We start from the raw sequence: 18,944 nt of genomic DNA, 5'->3' as shown, positions 1-18,944 counted from the left end.
TCTAGATCAGGGAACTGTATCTCCTTCAGCTGCATCAGCTTGATCCTTGATCAAATCTCTCCTCCAGGCTACCTGATACTTGTGTGCTGGGGCCAGAGGGCTCACTAGGGGTGTGTGCCTGCACCCCCTCACAGTCCTACGTAGGCAGGACAGCACATCAGATGGAAGGTGTGTTCAAGGGCAGCACCATCTTCTGCTAGGTAGAACATATGGCCCCTCCTGCTTTCCCCTGAATGGGACGCTTTTTCATGTAAACTGAATGTCAACAATGTTTATGACCATAAACAGATTTTTCTTGCCATCAAGTTGGAACTGAGCTATAGCAACCAAACGTAAAGAGATGTTTGACCAGTTCCACATCCCCTGTGAGTATCCGTGGTGGAGAGGGGATTTGAACCCATGACTCATCAGTCCTATTCCATCACTCTATCCACTACACCTACAAAGTACAGTAAATATATTTACTTTATGAATCATTTTTATTTCTATACTTCAAGGCTTGCAGACTATGACTATAGTCCAACACGTGCTGGATTAGTTGACTTGGGGTCAAGTCTCTGCTTGGTCATGGAAAACTCATTGGGGTGTGGCAATCATAAACTACTTGAACACCTCATGTATCTTGAAAACCTGATTAGGGACTCCATAACTAAGAAGTACTTGGCAGCACATAACAGCAGCTAATGTAATGCAGGAATGCAACATGCATTATAACCCTATGGCTGCTTATTTAAAAATAGCAACTATGAGGCTAAATTCACGTATTAGTCTAACAATATTTGGACTTTTCCTGGGTTTTTGAAGTGTGGATACAGAAGCACAATATCCTGCATTCACAAAACAGGGAGGGGGTTTTGAAGAACTGAATTTATTTTTTCAATTTAGTATGCAAATATCTCTTGTTACATCCATATAGGGTCATGCTAAGAAAATAGTCACCTGCCTAGTTGCATCTGTGTAACCTGCTAGATAGAAATAGACTGGCTCATTGTGAACAAATTTATGTGAAAATCTAAATGATACGAGTAACACACGTTAATGTAATATTGTGCAGAGCAATAACCTGTGGCACATCATTTATTTCTAGGAGTTATAGATGATTTCATAATTCAGGAGTGATGGAGCAAAGCAGAACTACAAGTGAGCTATGAAAGGCCACCAAAAGAAACAAACTGAATATCCATAAGCTAGTCTGTTGTATGAATGCTGTTTATGCAATACCAGTTTCTGCCAGCATCCATACTCTGTAATATATTATAATGAATGTTATGTTAAAATAGGAATCTGCGTATAGAAATAACTGCAGATGTCCTCTTCATGTTAATATTTTTGGTGTGTGTGTGTGTGTGTGTGTGTGTGTGTGTGTGTGTGTGTGTGTGTGTGTGTGTGTGTGTGTGTGTGTGTGTGTGTTTGAAGATAGCCATGAGACCCATTTTACAGGGGACAGTTCCCAATCTGAAAGATGGCAGAGGACAGTCCTCTTTTTTATGGTGTCCTCTGTTTGAAGGGCTTCAAGTCCAAGTCAGCTTTAAAGAAAAAGGACCACAGTAAAGGAGATTATGGACCTGGAAGTTGCTAATAAGCTATAATGAAGTTGTCCATCTGGCACATTTAGGTGTGATTACTGTGATGTTGCTTAAATTATTAAAATCCTTTCTAATTTTGCAAATGTAGATAAAAATTGGCATATGAAATTCTGTGCAAATTGGGGGGCTGCACTCGGTCCTCTCTTTTGATGACGCATGTTCTCTTGTTTTGATTATGCTCAAATGGCCACCTTAATGACTAAATCATGTTGCACTAGATGTTATCAGGGAAAAAAATAAAGGAGACGTAGGTCAGTTAAGCACCTCCTGCAATGTTCCTATTATTTCTCAGACTCTTGTAGTACTAAGAGAAGAATGGGGTAGTAGCCTCAGATAGCAGACACTGGGAGTCAGGAGCCTGTACCAGGATGTTGAGAGGAAAGAGCGTTGTACCTCATGTAAATGCCCCTGTGTCCCCCTAAGCTAGTATGCTCCATTCAAATGCAGTGGCACATATGCTCTCTCCCACTAGTGGTTCAAGTATAATTGACTGCCTTGTCGACTCAGCTTTTCTACATGAAAAAGGAGGGATGGGTGGGGCCTTTTTTGTGCTTCAGACACCACAATGTATCTGGCCAGCCTTAATGATGTGGCTGCTGTATAAAGCTCTGTAGTGGTCTATGCAGGATAGGACCATTTGGATTGGCTTAGCTTGCTCTAGAGACATTTGTTTTCAAAATGTTTGGGTTCCACTTAGCCTGGCTCCATCAGACTGGACAATTAGATTTTAATTGTTGCAGCTTTGCCTTTCAACATTTTAAAGTGTTTATATCTTCGAATGGCCCGATATAGCGTTTTTAGTGACAAATCTTTGAATCTGTAATTAATTCCAAAGAATTAAATGCTACATATTCATTTTTGTCTTTCACTCTTATATTTCTCAGCATCTCAGACGTTCTTGGTGATTAGACGACTGGATTTACCTGCTTATAATTTTTTAATATATTTTCCTTCTGTCATCAATTGTTTGAGCACAGTATTTATTCTGATATTGCTTCTTATGGGGGGGAGGTAACATGGAGAAGGCTTAACAACACCCCCATTTATCTTCATTTCCCCCCCGCACACACACACACACTATTTGGTATATTAATCCTAGGCTGACTCATTATATTTTCCCTGAGCTTAACTACTGCGCTTCTTTTTCCCCCCATATTGATTTTTCTTCTGACACAAACATTTTCTGTTATATTTTTCTCTTCCAGAGAGATTCACTCAACTTCCAGTTCTATGTATTAATAGAAACACCTTTCTTTGGGAATAACTCCTATCTCTTTCGTAGTCATCCAATTGAGTAAAAAATGTGTGAATTTTGAATATTTTTTCTGCTGTGGAGTGTCCCCAGAAGTGGTTTCCTACCTACATCTTGAATCAGAAGGAATCCAATAAATTTTTCATGGAGAAGCCAACTGAAGCAAGATTTCATATTCACGTCCCATGTGGAATTATACTCCTCATCGTCCAGAAAGCTTCTGCCAAGTTTCTGCAATTCTGTTTCACTTTTACAAATTTCAACAAGTGTAGGTTTTATAAACCCATTACAAGAAATTACTTTTAAATCCATTACCCCCTTACTTTTAAGGTAATGGGTAATCAAAGATGGCACTTCTGTGGATCATGGGAGTGCAGCAATGAGAAACCAGTAACCATCTGGCCTGGTGCACAAAGAAAGACTGTATATCTTGAATTGTGAATCAAATCATGATCCTTTACTACTCCACAAGAGTGGGACAATGATCTTGTGCTGGTAGAGCTTGCTACAAGACAATTCTAAAAATGGGGGCAGCTAAATAAGAAATTATAGCTTTTAAATTCAACTTCAGATCAGCACTACATTTGGAACAGTTGTCTGCTCTTGCTATGTGCCAAATTTGGCAACGCTTGGGCAAAGGGCTTTCAAATTATGATTTTTAAAAAGTAAAACTGTTTCATGATTGTTGTGGGTTTTTCGGGCTCTTTGGCTGTGTTCTGAAGGTTCTGAGAAAACTGCTTCAACCCCCCCCTTCAGAAATAGGTGACTCAAACTACTCCAGATTTAAAGCAGATTACATAAATTGAAAGGAACAATCTTGTTTATCTTAAAAGAGAATTGTTGGGCCCACCTGCTTTTTTTATTTGGAAGGAATCAATGCTGTAGGAACTTAAATATTTGTCCTCAAAAAAAGTCTTCCAAATGTAAGAAACAGTGATTTTGTTGCATCACACTGAACATACGTGGCACAGGTTTGTCAAGAGGAGCTTTGCAAAGTAGATACAATGCCACAAAAATGTGGCATAGGTTTTAAGGGAATATGAAGTTGAAGGTTCCTAACTGACAAGGTTCATACTTGGCAAAGCCTATAATTCGGGGTTCCTGACTGCATGGAACAGCAGTGGCTCACCCACTAGCACAGATGGAGTACTGCCCTACTTCCACCTTAGGCTACCTCCAGGAGTACCACTCTTCCTGCCTCTTAACCAGAGTCAGAAGGCCCATGTCAGCAGTCAAGATGGCCACTGCCATTCACAGAGAGACACCAAGCAGGAGAAACTGACTCCTTTCCTCCTCCCATCAGTTAACCACTTCTTACAAACTCCTTTTCATCAGTTGACTACACAGTAATTGGTAGGTTGTTTTTTAACAAATTTTCCAGATATCCATTGCTTGGAGCCCCAAAGTATTCAAAATGCTTGGAAGAAATGGTAATGAACACAAGAGAGCATCATCTTAACTACTGACATACTGTAGGTGTCATCAACACTGAGATTCTCTTTTGCTATGTAAAATTTGGCATTCTTTTTCCTGCTGGCAACACGGGCACAATATTGTCCAGCAATATATGGTCATTTCCTGGTGTTTCAAATTAGAGATACAGAAGCACAATATCCCACATTCATAAACTAGTGGCTTTTTGAATTTATGTTTACACAAGTCCTACTAGGAGAAGACATTCATTTGTGCACCATATCTGTGCACCATAAGTTAGCATTTCTGTTAGGGTCGCAATTTACACGTCACTAAATAAAATAAAGTAATCATCTTAGAACTGCAGAGCCGGAAGGGATCCTGTGGATCATCCAGTCCAGCCCCTGTCAAGGAGGCAGAGTGGAGAATCAAACTCCCAGAGCTGTATTGATGGCTTAGAAGTCACCAAGCGATCAGTAATAAGATATTCTTAAATTAGTGGTACTTGAGAGATTAATGTACCATAGATGTGGATAGAAAAGTAAAGTAAAGTAAAATAAAGTGATGCTTTTTAAAAAAGATGGGGAAATGAATCACCAAAAAGGAAGGCATATGGGGGCAGTGGTTGGCATAAAACTGCATATACAAATTTATATGCACAGACACAAAAATCAGAAGAGGGCTTGTATAATTTAAGCAGAAGTGAAGCTTACTACAGTCCAGCTTTCACACCCACACATGGTGATTGGAAATATTATAGTGTGGCTGATCTTGGCCTTCATCTCCAGTGACACATTCTTACACTTGATGACCGGTATCTGTTCATGGTTTATTATCTACTACAATTGTCTTTCACCCACATTTTCCCAATTTACCACATTCATCCTTAGCATGTGTGGTCAGTGGTCAGAACTGATTGGGTCTGAAGTCTTAGCAACAGCTGGGGCTCCAAACTTGAAAAGACTGCCTTAAGATTTTATTTGCCTGCTTTTTAGGGATTTGATGGCAGCTATATGTGGAGTATTGACGGCTTAGAAGTCACAAAGTGAGCAGCAATAAGATATTCTTAAATTAGTGGTACTTGAGAGAGTAATGTACCATAGACTTGGATGCTTTCTCTCAAACCTGAAAGAAGATCTGGAAACATAAAATGTTATAACCATTGTACATAACAGTTATAAAGCAGTCAGGTAATTGTTTCTATAGAGGAGAATAGAGCTGTGTGTTGTGCTTTCTTTCCCTCCCCGCCCATTCATGCAGCGTTCTTTCCTTTACTGAAAATATCTGAAGGGAACACATGTGTGAATGAATGTGGTTACAGAGATTCACATAATCAGAATGTAATAGATTGAACTAGGAGCAGCCATAGTGGCACAAAACAAATTCCAAGATTCATACAAGGGTGACACCTTCAGTAGGTCAACCCAAAAAGACACAATAAACATGTACAACCTTTCAAGATCCAAAAGGTTTCCTAAAGTCAAAAGGGATCACTGGGGGAAGGAACAGAATAGGAAAATTCAAAGTAAGGATTAAAGTCTGCAACTGATAACACCATCAGCTTTTACATGGGCAGAGTTGCACAATAGATCCTGGTCAATAAAAATCATCACAATAAACTCAAAACCGTATTCTCTTGTAACATGGGCAGGGTGATCATCCTTGCAGAGACAATTATTTCTTTTATGGTAACTGGTGTGGGTCATGTCCCACCCTTGACTGTACATCATTTTGACTGTTTTGACAGTCAAAATAATGTACATCAGAGATGTTCTGCTGATATGTGATTTGTGGTGGCATTTTATCTTTCATTCCCTGGCAGTGTACCACAGTTTGTCCTTTGCCAAATAAACCATTTGTAATTATAGCAATCATTGTAATGATAATGGGAAAAGGACTTATTTTTGGCAATGCCATTTGTTTATTCCAGATTGACAAGGAAATGTATTTGTTCAATTTTTTTTGTTTTGTTTTGTTTGTTCCCTGTTTTTCTTCCACCAAAACATAGATATAATAAGGGAAACAGAAATAGTTAACAATAAAATTTAATAAATCAAGCATACCTTAAAAGATAAAACAGATTCATTACAATATGAGAAAACATGAAAAACAAAAATACATCAATTAGGGGCAGCACTCACTCACATTAAATGCCCCTTATTCCAGAACCCACCTTAATTGCAAAGGTGGGGGAAGCCAATGGGCAGAGGCCGAGCTTGGAAATCCCTCAGCCAAAATTACACGTTAATGAACACTGGGTGGAGGAAAGAACTGATCATTCACTCAGAAATGATAAATAACACAAAGAAAGACTTCATTTCTGCTTCACACCAGGAAACAAATTATTCAAATGGAATACCCCATCTAATTTGCATGTTTATATATTGTACTAAGGTGATGACCTTGGGCTTAGCTACTAGGATTTCCTAGCACTGTTGTGTGCATTAAAAGGGCTGTGGGGATACCATGATTTCCTGACCATTAAGAAAAAGAACAGAAAATAAATCATTTCTCAACTTTTACAAAGAATGTCTGAAGAAAACTATGTGTCCTCATAGATGTGATAGTGTGCATTTATTATCTCTAGAGAAGGGGATAATAAATGCAAAATAACCTGTTTCTTTGGATAGTTGTGAGGATTAATTAGATGGCATTTGCGAAACCCTTTGAAGTTGAAATGTCTGGTTAGAATTCTAAGTATTATCGAACAGTTAATTATATAAAGGCTCATATTTTGAGTACAGACAATTTCCGTGTTAACTTTCTGTGTTACATCTTGAAATTCAACTCATGAGTTGGTGAATTATAGAAAGGTTTAGAGCAACATTGATCTCAAACAGAGCTTTTTCAAAGGACCTCTGCCTTTACTCATTATAAGGAGCCTTGTGGCGCAGTGGTTAAAACTCTGTACTGCAGCTAAAAAAAAACTGTGCTCACGACCTGGGGTTCAAATCCCAGGTAGCCGGCTCAAGGTTGACTCAGCCTTCCATCCTTCCGAGGTCAGTAAAATGAGTACCCAGCTTGCTGGGGGGGCAATGTGTAGCCTGTATAATTAAAAAATTGTAAACCGCTCGGAGAGTGCTTGTAGTGCTATGGGGCGGTATATAAGTCCAATAAATAAATAAATAAATAAATAAATAAATAAATAAATAAATAAATAAATAAATAAATAAATAAATAAATAAAAGAATCACCCAAAACCTTTCATAATTGTCGTTGTTTTATGCAGGGCCGTTTGCATAACAAGTCAGCCAGATCCAATGATCCAAACATGCAGAATTTGCAAGAGAGATGGCTGGGCTGATTTCACTCATAGTACCATACCTCTGTCCAATGAATGTTGTAATGCTTCAGCAGTGAAACCCAACCTGAAAGAATATGGGTAGTAGAACAGAGCTATAATAGAAATTACATTATTGCTCATAAAACACAACAACCTCATTTGTTCCAGTGTCTTGTGAAATATTTTTCCAAAACATAATAAAGAGGTCTTTTGTTGTTTTAGCTTCTAGGAAGGGAAACTATGGATTTAAATGGTCAGAGGCTTTCATTTACGGAGATCCGGATAATGCTTCTACAATATAAATGCTTTCCTTTGACATGTTTGCTTAGCCCTTCCTTTTAGTCTCTTCTATTTGTCCTCTATACATGTCTCTGTGTCCACTGTAATAGCATCAACCTACTGTATTAACTGCTACTTTGCCTAAGGGGTTCATACATTCCATTTATCTTTTTTTATTGACTTGTCTAAAATTATATCCCTGTATAAGCACTGTAGCTGAAGCACTATAATCATACAAGGACATTAAGCAAAATAATTCCGAGATTTACCATGTTTACCGGCCAGTCAGCCTCCTTAGCCATAGGAGAAAATGAATGCAAAAATAGTTTTCCCCACTGATTATCCTTTTAGAGGAAGGAGATAAGGTGTCGGAGACCTTCCACATGTTCACTGTATGACAACTCCTGCCAGATTTTCTATCTAAAGTGTACAGTAACTTAGAAAGAGATCAGATGCTGTCGCATTTCAGGTGGGATTACTTTCAATTGCAGAGCTCAGACTGAGGGGTGGATTTAAACTTGTCTTCATGACATGAGCAGGAAAGACTCAGCAAGTAGCTCTAAGACAGTCCTTCGGCAAGTATCATGAGCTTAAGGCGCTGGCTACCTCTATATTTTTTGGTAACTAATCGTTCTAAGCTGAGTTGCACAAGTGAAAAGGACTAAATGGCAATTCAATGTCTCCAAAACAATTTAAAAAAATTCTCCTCCAACATTAACTTGCTGAGTCAGATTACGGGGCTTATTAAGAGTTAACTAAACAGTTAAGACCATCCTTCAAACAAACAAACCCTAAAGGTGTGACTATACTGCAATTTGTCCTGCTGCTGGCATGGTTAAGATTAGTGTGTTTTCTGGCAACTATACAATAGTCAGCCAATTGCAAACCAGCCCAGCCATCTACCATGTCCATTTGGCCCCTTTTGGGTCCACTGACAGGAGGTACAGTTTTCCTTGAAGTGATTGGGATTTCTTAGTCTCATATTTATTTCTGGCATGGGTGCTTGCCTATAGCGTTCCAACTCAGCAGTGTCAGGTGTGCCCTATGGTAACACTCTTGGTGACATACTGTGCTGGCTGTGGCATTCAGATAGGACAGCTGGGTGGAGCAGGTGGCACTTCTTAAGAAGCACTCTACTGCAAGTCCATAACAATTCAGATGGTTTCTGAACCTTTCTCTTTTCCAGTCCAGGCAGATTAGTCCTTGTTCCAGACTGTTCCCAACCCAGGATCGTTGGAAATCTAGCCTCCCCTGGCAGTGGTATAGCAGAAACACTCCTTCCTCTTCTGTTGCTTTTGCTCTGAACATTTTTAAACAGCTTTATCAGATGCAGGACTGTGTCAGATAAGTGCTGTGTCAGATAAACCTGAATAGCTTCCCCGTCTAGTTGCAGTCTCTGTTAAGATAGGTGCTTGCACTTTACAAAATATAGAAGGGATTCAGTGCTGTGTCACTAGTAAGGAAGTGTCAAGATGATGAAAGGAAGGGCAGGGAAGAAGATGGTGCAAATGATAGAGGAAGGTGAGAACTGCAGCCATTTTGGGTGCATGTGGTTCTCTTGTGTCGAAACCAACCAGACAAAGTGACTATTTCCATGTGAATAGAAGTGTCACTGTAAAGGCTATGCAAATGGCTCTGCCACCTCAACCGAGCCTGATTCATCCCGGCATTGCTTCCCTGTCTAATCGCACCCTAACCTTTCCATCTCTAGGCACACAGTCTCATGGAGGAATTCTATTTGGCAAGATAAAAATGTAAGAAATAAACCAGGTTCTTTTCTTTTTTTAAAAAAAAACTTATGTGTGAAAGTGATTTAGATTCTAATTTGTTCTTTGGAGAGTTAAACCCTGAGCTTTACATTTAACTTGAGTTCCTAACCAATTCTGCACTGAAAGGAGAAAGGCTTTTCACCCTGAATTCATTTCAGCTCAACCTTTTAATGTGCAGTGACAGCAGACATACACTCTCCTAAGCTTTTAGCCTTTTAAATCAAGATCTAGATGCAAAAGGGCATCACTGAGTCCCTGAACTACACATTTCACATGGCCAGACTCATACATTTTCAGGGCTAATGCTGTGATTGTTCCAATGTTGGTTATCAGGCCGGCAACATTAATGCACAAATATTTTGTTCCTTTATGTGACATATAGTACTGCTTGGAAATGAACACTAAGCTGTTGAGAAGTAAGCAGCTAAATAAATAATGGTTTCAAAGTCTCTGAAATGAAAGATTAATTGGCATTTTCTTTGAAATTGGATGTCGCTCTTAAATTTGAGATGAATGCTGTCATGTACGAGGGTCAGATTTTCTGAAAGTACATTAAGTTAATTATAAGTGTGTGCTGCTGTTTTTAGAGGACAAGAATGTCTTTATAAAGTGAAGGAAAAAGGAGTTGTGTTTAGAATCCGACTGAGATGGAATAACTCATACAACGGGGGAGGTATGGCGGGGGGGTTTCCCCTTTGACTGAATCTTAGAACATTCAGCAGAGATTATGCACATAGTGTTTATGGCATGTTCATGTGTAGCTTTTGTTCAAGATTCCCTCTGAAGATATCGGAGGGTGGTGAAGTGCAGGATCCTGACCACCTCTCCAAGCTTAGCATTGCATCAGTACAGCTATGCTAATTTATGAGCTAATTCCAACTCTAGTAGTTTTTGAGGTATGTGAGATATTTAAGCAGTGTTTTTACCAGTCCTCATTCCCACCACCACCACTGTGGGTTTCCATGAGTGGGTGAGGATTTAAACACAGACCTCTTGAGTCATACTCCTACACTGTATCCACTACACCACACTAGCTCTATAACCTCCTTATCAACATAATGATATGTACATGTGAGATATCACACATACGGGATGTATTTGAACAGTCCAATCCATTACAGCATACCAAATGACCATCACTGCAACTTAGTCACAAAAGAGGCATGCTAATCTGTTTTCCAGAAGTAGGTTCCATATCCAATAACATTTATGGATGAAACTAGATGGCATAGGAAAGCAATATGGGTTGTTTGTGTGTCCATTATTTCATAAAAATAACAGAAGAGGAGACAATATAAATGAGAAACGTGGGTAACTCCTTCGGCCGCACCTTTTCTCCCCATGCTTTGTCATCTCAAATCCTTTCTTCCTAGCAATGAGCAGACTATGGGGGGAAAAATTCACAAAACCACAAGGTGTGAGCAGAAAATGTATTCTGAATGCCAAATTCTGATCTCTGCCTGTATTATGCAGTATATGTAGACACTGTATGTTTGGGTTGGCAAGAGGTTTCCATGTTTTCTTCCTCACAGAAACAAACACTGTGATGTGCTTCCCCCCCTATATATTACAGCTGTTACTTAGTCTTCCTTCAGATCTACCTCTCAATCCTATCAACCTCTGAACAACTGAAGCCTTTACTTTCGCTTTTACCCAAGTCAACAGTTTTGAGCGGCAAGGATCGGATGAAAATTGTGGTATTCCAGCTTGGCTTTTGATGGAACACATCTGCTCTTGGAATATGTTTCTCTGGGAGAAACTTTGAGTTATTAACAACACCCTTTGGGGTCAGATTAATATGGTCTTGTGGCAATTTCTTGTCCATTGTGGGTAGACGTGGTTTCCTTAGACATCCAGCTAGAACTGATTGGGATCAGTTGGTCTGCTTTGTGTGTTGAGTCCAAGGTATGTCGACTGTTGGGTCACTCATTTGTACAGTGACTCTGTTCTCTTATCTGAAATTGTTGCATAAACACAAGTGGTGAGCTCTGATGTTTAATTCCTTAAAGGGATAGGGTTACTAGGATTTTGCAACAAATTCAACTGAATTTTGACTGTGATCAGACTTTGAATGAACTCTGAAATCGATCAGACTAATCTGAGTTGGAATTGGGTCCTACTATAGTGCAGAAAAGCAGCACACATATTAACAAACTATAAGCCTATTAAACCAAAGTTTAAAGATAGACAGTACATCATAACCACCATAGCCACCCATAGGTATCGGTATGAAATTTTTTCAGGTATCGTTAACTGAGAAGTGGCTACAATGGCCCCAAATTTCATGTACTTACAATATGTGAAGAAACAAAAAGGCTGGTTTAAGCAAAACGTTAGAGGTAGCTAGCATGAAAACCTCTAGATTTATTTGTCTCAAGCTGAGCAATAATAATCTGCGCTAAGGCAGATGTCATATCCCTGAATCTCATGTGCTTCTATGAAAAAGCAAAAAAGTTGCAGCCACTTCAGTTTCCCAGTAGGATGTGTGGAGGTTTGGATTTTTGAATTTTGATTTTCATTTGCGTCACAGTTGGATCAGAAGAGGTCCCAATCAGTTTGAACCAAATCAGACCCAAATCTTGATTACCAGATTGGACCTGGAGATCTTAGCGTAGCTCTGCAGTTTAATGTTGAAATAAGACTATCAAATACCATTAAATGAAAGTCTTCTCCAGAATATAGTTGAATTAGACTGGACTAATAAGGATTATGTAACTATGGACATGGCTGCTTGGCAGATTGGCTGACTGTAGGTGCTGACCCTGAAAAAAAAAAGGTTTTACTTTAGCTATTTCATACCACTGCTTATGCATTATACAAGGTGTGGGGAATCATGCTACAGTGCTATAGAATTTACTCTCATGTACACATTTCTTAAATATGTACTTGGAGTGGAAGTTAACGTACAAAAAGGATGGAAAAACAGCCCCATTTTTGAGTGAAGATAGAGGGTGGATGATCTGTATTCTTGGTTTTGTTGCTTTGGCGGTAAGTTCCAACTGTCATGATGATGGGATATGTAGTCAGTGAAATGTAAAAATGAATCAGACAGGTTCTGTGCGAAGATGATTTGAGAGACATTAGAATGTATTTTCTAAGTGCCATGAGAGTGATTTCCTGAGGACTGTTATAGCCTGGTTCAAGATAGCTATTAAGGCCAAATTGAACGCTCGTTGAAGACTCAACATTCCTAGCTAGCTGGAGAAGAGATAACACCTGGACTCTCATGGGAATGAGGGAAGGAGAGAGGTGGTACAGCCTCTTAAAGTTAATTGGTTAATAGCTAGAAATGCCAAGAAGAAGGGAGGAGTTTGGGAAAGTAGAAAATGGATGATGAGTTATGTGGAAAATAATTCAATTCTACTGAAAGTAACTGTATGTGATTCTGATGGTTTGTGTGTTGTTCTGATCTGGATTCGAGAGGATGCAAGTAAGGAGAAAGAAGGAGGTGGGACTAGCCCACTGTAGCCCACCTTAGTTAGTTTATTAGTGTTTATTATTTTAATGGGAAATAGTTATTTTATTTAATTGCAATGATCTTTGAACATGTTCTTGATGCTAAAGCTTGTGCAATATAAACTGATTTCTAATGAAACTCTATTTTTCCAATAAAAAATAATTATAAAAATTCTACAAAAGGACTGGTCTCTTGAACAGCGGGGTATGGCTAAATCCAGGAGGTGGAGAGGGCCACAAACTAGCTATCTTTTAAGAGTCCTACTTAACTGAGCTTTAGTGAGTTCTAAGGAATCACAAAGCCCATGTGTCTATACTTGCAAAGTACTGAATAATTGTAAACTGTTCTTTTAAGGTCAGACTTGTTCAAAGGGCTTATGCTACACACTGCTGAGGGCCTGGGACTTGCCCCAGTGCAAAGGTGGTAGATAAGTGCTGGTTGAATTCTCTGGCCGAATACCAGTGACCCTTTAGGGGGTGCGGTGAATCACACCAACCATAACCATCACACCAACCGGCGACTGCAACTGGTCCAGAATCAAGCTGCACGGCTGGTGAGTGGTGGGGCCGCTAGAGAACACATCAAGCCAATTCTGTTTAAGTTACATTGGTTACCAGTTGCTGCCCGGGCCCAATTCAAAGTGCTTGTTTTGACGTATAAAGCCCTAAACGGCTTGGGCCCTGGATACCTGAAGGACCGCCTCCTTCCATATCAGCCTACCCGGCAGTTAAGATCTAACCCGGGGACCCTTTTGAAAGAGCCATCCCTCAAGGACGTAAGGGGGATGGCTTGTAGACAAAGGGCCTTTTTGGCAGCTACCCCCAAATTATGAAATGCCCTCCCAACTGAACTTCGTCTGCTGCTGACATTGATGACATATCGGCGCCAGGTCAAAACCTTCCTGTTCCAGAAGGCTTTTAATTGAAATAACATCAACTGTGGGTCCTGATGGCAATTTTAATTGTATTTTAATCATTTTATCTTTTATTGTATTTTAATTGAATTTTTATTGTTGTAAGCCGCCCAGAGACCTTTGGGTAGAATGGGCAGCATATAAATTAATTAAATAAATAAATAACTTTTTGCTTTGTTTCTTCTTTTCTGAACATACTTAAATGTGGCAAATACATGAATAAAGAAGCATGGCTTTCCCCACAAAGCACCAGTAAGTGACACCAGTTACAATAAAGGACAGGGACTTAAGAGATTCTGATCAAGGATATTAGGTCTTGTGAAATTTAAGCATTAGTGTGGGATGTGTGATAACATTTTTTAGCAGAGCCATAAATCTTGCTGGCTGAATGTTATGAAGATGTTATGGCAGTCGCAGGCCACCATCTTTGGGAGCTAAAAGCCTTTGTAAGAGGACTTCCCTTAAGTTGCAAAATATATCTGTTCATACTACCATGAGCTTGTCTTACCTCCACCCCTTTTTTTCAAATTAGCTTGCTTTGATTTGTGATCGTCTTTTAAATACAGTGGTGCCCTGCATAGCGAGGTTAATCCGTTCCAGATTAACCTTCGCTATGTGAAAACTTCGCTAAACGGAACGGGGAAGCCCATTGGGCACAAATGGGCACAAAACTCACAGTTTAGCGAAGTTTCCAGGGTCCGGCAGCCATTTTCGTTCCCTCGGTAAGCGAGGGGAGGGCGCGAAAACACTGCATGCGGCCATTTTGGGCATCCGGCGCCATTTTGAAACTGCCAAACAGCTGATCTGCGGGCGTTGCAAAGCGAAGATCGGTAAGCAAAACGCTTACTGATCTTCGCTATGCGAGTTTTGCCCATTGGGGCCGACACTATGCCTCCGCATCAGCGATCCCGAAAACGGGATCACTATGCGAATTCGTTGTTATACAGTGCGCTCATTAAGCGAGGCACCACTGTATTGTCTTTTTAATGAGGTAAACTGCCTTGTGTCCTTTTAAGCAGAAAGGTGGAGTAAACATATTTTAAATAAAATAAATAAACAGGTCACTGGTAGGTAAGCATGGACTTCATTTGCAATTCTGATTGGTCAGGCACAGAGCTCTGCGAGATTTTATGCCCGACCAGTCAAACCAACTTTACTTTACTTTATTTGGACTTATACCCGGCCCCTCTAGACAAAGTCTACTCGGGGCGGCTTACAGGAGTAATAAAACCAATATCACTGGAGGGCTAAAATATAAGAAGTTTCTACATGTCAGCTGAGCATCTTGTATAGGCTCACCCTGGAGTAAAGCTGTAATAGACAGCAAGTTCCCACAGAAGTTAGTGGAAAATTCACATTATGTTTTTCAGTGAAAGCTAGTTATAGGCATATGAGATGGATGAAGATGACTTTTTTCTCTTCCTGCTGACTGGACTGTTTCCAGTCCACTCCTTCCCTGAGGAATTTATTAATTTGAAGTCTACTGTCAGAATGCTAGAAGCAAGCTAAGTCTGTAGTTTGGGGTGATCAGGGCTGGAAATGAAACTGGAAGAAGATAATTGTCTCCTCTGTCGGAAATCACAAGGGTTCCAACAGATGTCTGACTGACAAAAGGATCTGTTGGAGTATTAATGGAGGGTCTTAAACTCATTCTTGCTCTCACGCCTCACCCACCCACCCCCGTGTATGTGTGTGTGTGAAATAATAAACCTTATATCTCAGAAATACGATTAAGTTTCTAATGACCTGCTTCTAAAGTGGGATGGGCAAAAAAAAGGTGTGCAAAATGAATTGAAAGTGGCTAGTGGTCCACTTTCAATATTAATAAGTGGGTATTTTGAGATGTCAACTGATGCACAGGAGGCCATGACCAACTTCAAAAGTGAATTATCATTGTCAGAGGATTCTAGTAGCTGCAATCCATCATTTTTGCCAAAACTAGGGGGCTGGAGGAAGGCTGGAGAGAGCTACAGAAATGAATGCCTGTGTATGAACCCTAATGCCACACACTAAGGAATCAGAAGACAAGATGAAGTGCTTGGAACTGCTGCAATATCTCGTCACTGGGATCTGGGGCATGCATCGAAGGGTGGCAAGGTCCTGCGCTATTACTGAGCACCAAGTGAAGGAATACCTTCTCCCTGGCCAGCAATTGGTCCAAATTCTTAAATATGGCCTTTCAGGACACACAACCATCTTAAAACCATGCATGACAAGTGTGGATGTTTTCTGCACTAAATGGATTACCAACGGTAGTCCTGCAGGACATGTCAGGTTATAACTTCTTTGCAGCAAACCATCAACAAGATTACAAAGATACTAGAAGGCAAAACATACCCATACACTTTAGCATTCTCTGTCCAGTGGATCATCAGAAGCTTTCAAAGGCAGGATAAAGAAAAATAGGCATGTCACATCTGCAGATACCAATTTTAAAAATGTACTAGGAACAAAGTCACTTGTCCTGTTCCATTGTATTGCCTAAAGCATGAGCAAGGAAAATTGCACAGGGGTGATGGGACTTAAAGCTGAAAACATCTGAGAACTAAAAGATTGCCATTCTAGGCCTGGTGACTGGAAAATCTTGCATTGTATTTTGTCCCCATGGGAAAAACCCACCCTCCTGAAGAGACTTTAAGACCTCATTGGAACTTGTGTCGTTCTAGTTTCCTCTGGATTTAATGTTTTACCCACTGTGTGCAACAGAGTTTAGAAAAGTTGATCATTCTGCTATAAAAGATCCCTCTGGACTCCATGTTCTACCTACTGTGTGCAACAGAACTTGGAAAAGTAACTTTCAGACTACAAGTCCTCCAATCAGTTTTGCCATGGAAGAATTTGGGGGCTATCACTCAAAGAAGTCATTTTTCAAAGCTCTGGCTTACAATTATTCCATCTTCATATTTTTCTTTGCATGGTTTTACACTCCTTTTACAGTGGTTCCTTACAGAGGGAGGAAAACATGTGGGGGATCTGTCCTTCCCTGGCATTTTGTACATCATAATAGTGATGCACAATAATGAGGGAATGGCTGACATTGTGATTGTGCACCTCCTCTCTTTGGCATGGAGTACTTTGTGGAAACTTTCATGAAACAGGCTCAGTCCAAACTGCAACAGATAATTATAGTTCTGCAGAACAATTAGGTATAAAATAATGGTGAACTTATATATGACACTACAATAGGCCCCTTGTTTCAAACGTATTCCAGGTAAAGCTATTGTTTTCATAAAGTAGCGATGGCTGTGTTGCAGAGGACACTTGCAGCTGCAGCTAGGACATCTGGAGAATACTAGGTTTGGTAAGGTTGCATTCAAATAGTGAAAACAAGACTGTGTTCTGAATTCTTGTTCGAAGAATGTAAAATAAGACCACCATATCCACAGAAGCAGTATCCATGGTTTCAGCAGTATGTGATCGCAACTGCTGCAACCCAACCTGCAGTGTGCACACACACTTCCCTCCTCCTGTTGTCCTTCCCCTGCCTCTTGCTCTTTTAATGGGTTCACTACTATCCATGGTTTTTTAAGCCTCATGGTGCAGTGGTTAAACTGCAGTACTGCAGTCAAGGATCTGCTCATGAGCTAAATTCAATCCTGATAAACTCAGGTTGCCAGCTTGGTGTTGACTCAGGCTTTCACCCTTCCAAATTCAGTAAATGGTAATACCCAACTTGCTGTGGGTTGGGTGACGCAATGTGTAACCGGCATAATTAAATTATAAACCATCCAAAGAGTGCTTTCAGAGCTATGGGGCAGTGTATAATCAGCACACTTTGTTTTTGCTTTGCTTTTGCTTTTATTTTTACAATCATTCCAGAAAGGATATATTTATTTATTTTATTTATTTATTTGTTTGATTTATATCCCGCCCATCTGGTTTATTCTACCACTCTATAAGGTGTTTGTAGCATTTTCTACCTCAGGGGCCAAAATAACTTAGCTGGGTACTTTAGTATTTAAAAAAAACACACCCCAAAACAAAACAGAAAACCACAAACAATCCCATTTCTAGATTTGGTCCCAGAATGCTTCTTGACTTTGGAGTGAGTGGGGTCATGGCACAATTTTCTGTTTCAGGTCAGGCAGAAAAAATATCTAAGACCAGACTTGGAAATACTCTGCACTGCAGAGTGCCTTCATGTCCTTCTTATATGCATTATTTGTAACTTCCAGAAACCCTTAGGAAGTGTCTGAGATGGTCACCTCATTTTGCCAGGGTGGCAGGCTGAATTTCAGAAGCCCTTGGTGAGTCATTAGTTTAGGCCTCTGACAGGAGTAATTTGTTCCTCTCTGAAAGCCAATGAGGTACAGAGGAGAAGGGAGTGGAAGAGACAAGAGAGGGTGGTGAACAGAAGGCCAAATGACTGATTAAGTTAAGAATATAGGCTGAAATCCAGTGTAACCACAGCAGAACAAAAAGCCCCTGTGAATGTAATTGTGTCCTTCTTGTACCAGAAATGGCAGGATGAAGTGTCAAGTTGGCATGGAGGTATGGGATGCTGCCTAGTGTGCATGTAGAAAATATACGAGTGCTATAAACACACAAGGTTGTGCAAATGTGCCACAGCTGGATCATGGCCAGAGTGCAATTGCCTTTTTAATTTGCTCATACATAAGCACATGGAGCCACAAGACAGATCAGAATCACTGCACACAAGAAAGGGGTCCTTACACCTTCATCTTCCCATCCCACTTCCTATACTGACTTGCCTATTGACACCAATGGAGACTTTATTTTATTTTAATCATTGCTTGGGATGCATGTGAATATCAAGAAGAAACTTTTTTAAAAAAGCATACATGCTTTTGTGTCAGAGAGGGAAAGAGCTCACAAAAGAGGAAGAGTCCTGGTTTCAGGCTATAAATACCAAGCAGTCTTGGAATAGTCCAGTTTAGGTGTGCAGTCCCATGGGGGTGCTATAGGTAGGATGCCCAGAAAACCAGGAGAGGATTGATACTGGAGGGAATCAAGTAACAAGGCTGTTTAATG

The 18,944-nt window shown here is 40.0% G+C and overlaps 1 long non-coding RNA gene across 1 annotated transcript in view; it reads right to left on the bottom strand.

Annotated features, from left to right (window-relative positions):
• The window catches only part of LOC144588404 (uncharacterized), a 272,384-nt gene that overhangs the window by 231,198 nt on the left and 22,242 nt on the right, over window positions 1-18,944 (bottom strand). The gene's annotated exons all lie outside the window — the stretch shown is intronic.

The sequence above is a fragment of the Pogona vitticeps genome, chromosome 3, assembly GCF_051106095.1.
Source record: "Pogona vitticeps strain Pit_001003342236 chromosome 3, PviZW2.1, whole genome shotgun sequence".
Lineage (NCBI taxonomy): Eukaryota > Metazoa > Chordata > Lepidosauria > Squamata > Agamidae > Pogona > Pogona vitticeps.
The sequence above is the reverse complement of the archived record's forward strand: the minus strand, read 5'-3'. Positions and strand labels throughout refer to the sequence as shown.